We start from the raw sequence: 3,486 nt of genomic DNA, 5'->3' as shown, positions 1-3,486 counted from the left end.
ACTTAATGCTTTATTGTTTATCTGCTGCTAGATTGTTAATAGCCCAAAACTGGAAGAGCCCAATTCTGCCAACGATGGGAGACTGGAGATTGAAAGTTTCGTATCTTGCTGAAATGGCAAAGATTTCGGCTTATTTGAAGAACCATTCGAATGAACAATTTTTATCAATATGGGGAAGATGGATTGTTTATATTCAAAACAAACATAAAGTGGTAGAATATAAGTTAGGTTTTTAGAATCTTTTAAGTTGGTTTATTTCTACTATCTTTTCTTGTAGATTAAGATATTTTGTAGAGTTAGAGATATTAGTATTTGTTTACTTTTATATGAATATTATTCTGGGATTAGGTTTGGGAAGTCTGGGGGGGTGGGGGGGTTATTGATTGGTTATTGTGTTTACTTATGATTGTTTTTTATGATTGAAAAAATAAATAAAATTTCTTACAAAAAAAAAAAAAATAACAGGGGTTTATTTTCTTACAAAGTCCTGCCTTATTCAAAGCAAAGGGGTTTTCCTCACGAGTAAGCGGGTGAGCAGTATTCGCGTGGCTGGGACAGGACATTCACCCCCTGTGGTGCACCAAGGATAGGCACACAAGCACCAAACATAATAAACTAGCAATCTAGGCTGTCAAGACTTTATTATGTCTAGCATGTGTAGATTTCCCTTGTATGTCATATGCTTAATAACCCTCTTTCACTTTTATGATCCACAAATTTCAGAATTTTACAAAAGAATAGAATAGAGCTGGAAGAGATCTTGGAGGTCTTCTAGTCCAGCCCCCTGCTCAAGCAGGAGAACTTATACCATTCCAGACAAATGAAGATATTTCTCATCTGGGCCAGCACCGTCTTCCCAATTAATGAACTGTCTCTCTCCTTATCCCTCTCCATAAAAGTAGCTTAGGCAGCATAGTCAGTGGTATCGAGCACCATTTAAAAGTATATGAAAAAGTCTTTTTTCAGATAACAGCTGTTATTTTCCGTGCAAAATTATTTGTTTTGAGAGCAGCAGTTAGGGTCAGGGTTTTTCTAAATAAAGTTTAAGTATTATGCGAGGGGGCAGGAGTCGGAGATTTCTCTTTATCAGCTTTTCACACAATGTGCATAGTTCAACAGGTTCAGAGAAAAGAACAGATTAAAAATTGCTAAGAAATGTATCCAATAGGAAAAGGGTATTTTCTCCCCCATAATTACAGGAAAATGTCCGGAGGGAGAGGGGGAGGGTCATATGCTCAGAATAGAAGAAGCTCTTGAAAACCAAGCAGTGGAGAACAAAGAGGTCACCTCCTTCTAGGCAGAAGATCCAGGCAGTTCAAATGGGTATATTTATTGCAAGCTTAAGCTCTCTACGAGAATCTGAATTACTAAAAGCCAAAGCGAATTGGTGGTAGATAAGGGTGAAGGGAATTCTCTTGTGGGCACAAAGGGACTCATGACTGATGATGCATTTGACCCCTCCCTCCCTCAGGCTCAGCCTGGTCATCTCCTACAGGCCACACTCAAGTGTCAGGGTTTGCATCTGCAGGCCTGGGCCCCCAATTTTGGTGCTTCTGGCTGAGGCACTCCAAAAGTCAGGACCAGCTCTGGACATTGTGGCACCCGAGGCAAATCCCTCTTCTGGTCTCAGCTTCCAGTTTTGTTAGGAATTCAGAAAAGGGCCCCTCTTGAATCTTCATTCTATTTTATCCCTCAAGCAGGTGCGTTGATTCACAGAGAGTGTCATTACTGCTTTTTTCTTTTGTTCTGTTATTTAGAAGTCTTCAGTTCTGGCATCCCCAAGTCATGGTGCCCCCGGCCATGCTAACTCAACCATAGCCTGAAGCCGGCCCTTCTGAAAACCACACTGTAGCCCAGGGGCTGATGAGATCAGGGCTCTGATTGTGCGAGGGCTTTAGTGGGGAGGAGAGGGGTGCTCCCCACAGGGTTCTCCCCCACAAACCCCTAGTATAAACCCAGAAGGAACTATGTTTGGGGAGGCACAATGGTCTTGTCTGCAGCACCCCGATTCTTCTTCCTGCATAAGAATTTCTGCACAGCTGTTCACTCTGTGCACGCCTCATGTGGCTGATATGATGTATCTGATTTTTTGTTAGCATTTTGGCCTCAGTTCCAGGCTCAGAGCTTCTCCAGCTCCAAAGTGCACCCCTTTCCTGGAGTTTGGCTTGTTTTGCAGCATGGCTGAACCCCGGATCTGGCACACACAGTCCCACTGCCCTCAAGTCAGTTGCAGAAAGAAGAATAAAGCTGTCAATGCGAATGTGCTTCTTCAGGAGGAGAACTGCCAGATGCTGCCCAATTTTTCTGATCTGATGAGCTCCCATTTTCACAGCTCTAAATTTTCCAGATAGTTTAGGTTGCTTTCCAAAAGGCCCGAGGCTCTTTTTTATTCCTACTCTGCACATATATGTATAAATGAATACATCCAGCTGCAAGATTGAACCAATAGCTCAGAAAGTTACTTGGGCTGTAAGATGCCCACCACAAACCTCCCCACTTCAAAGCAGCAGCAGCAGCAGCCAAAGTGGTGAGGACAGGCAGGGAATCCACTAGCAGGAGGCGCAAAGCAGCTGGGCCATGACACTTTGGGGTCTCTGGCCCACTGAGAGGTCCCCCCATTTTAACCTCTGTGATCCCTCCCTCCCCCCTTCTCCTCCTCCTCCTCCACTTAGACAAGAAAAAGCAAATGTACAGATACTTATTAGGTGAAACTTGGCTCAATAGCACTAACTGCGAAAAGATCTTGGAATCCTAGTAAACAACCACTTAAATATGAGCCAGCAATGTACTGCAGCTGCCAAAAAAGCAAATGCAATCCTAGCCTGTGTTAACAGAGGGATAGAATCAAGCTCAAATAATAATAATAATAATAATAATAATAATAATAATAATAATAATAATAATAATAATAATAATAATAATAATAATAATAATAATAATAATGATAATGATAATGATGATGATGATGATGATGATGATGATGATGATGATGATGATGATGATGGTGATGGTGATGGTGATGATGATGATGATGATAAAGTTGGAAGGGACCTTGGAGGTCATCTAGTCCAACCTCCTGCTCAGGCAGGAAACCCTATACCATTTTGGACAAATGGCTGTCCAGTTTCTTCTTAAAAACTTCCAGTGTTGGAGCATTCACCGCTTCTGGAGGCAGGTTGTTCCACTGGTTAATTGTTCTAACTGTCAGGAAGTTTCTCCTTAGTTCCAGGTTGCTTCTCTCCTTGATTAGTTTCCACCCGTTGCTTCTTGTCCTGCCTTCAGGCGCCTTGGAAAATAGCTTGACTCCCTCTTCTTTGTGGCAGCCCCTGAGATATTGGAACACTGCTATCATGTCCCCCCTCGTCCTTCTCTTTGTTAAACTAGACATACCCAATTCCAGCAACCGTTCCTTATATGTTTTAGCCTCCAGTCCCCTAATCATCTTTGTTGCTCTTCTCTGTACTCTTTCTAGAGTCTCAACATCTT

This window comes from Protobothrops mucrosquamatus, unplaced genomic scaffold (genome assembly GCF_001527695.2).
Source record: "Protobothrops mucrosquamatus isolate PMUCROS unplaced genomic scaffold, P.Mucros_1.0 scaffold108, whole genome shotgun sequence".
Classification (NCBI taxonomy): Eukaryota; Metazoa; Chordata; class Lepidosauria; order Squamata; family Viperidae; genus Protobothrops; species Protobothrops mucrosquamatus.
The sequence above is the reverse complement of the archived record's forward strand: the minus strand, read 5'-3'. Positions refer to the sequence as shown.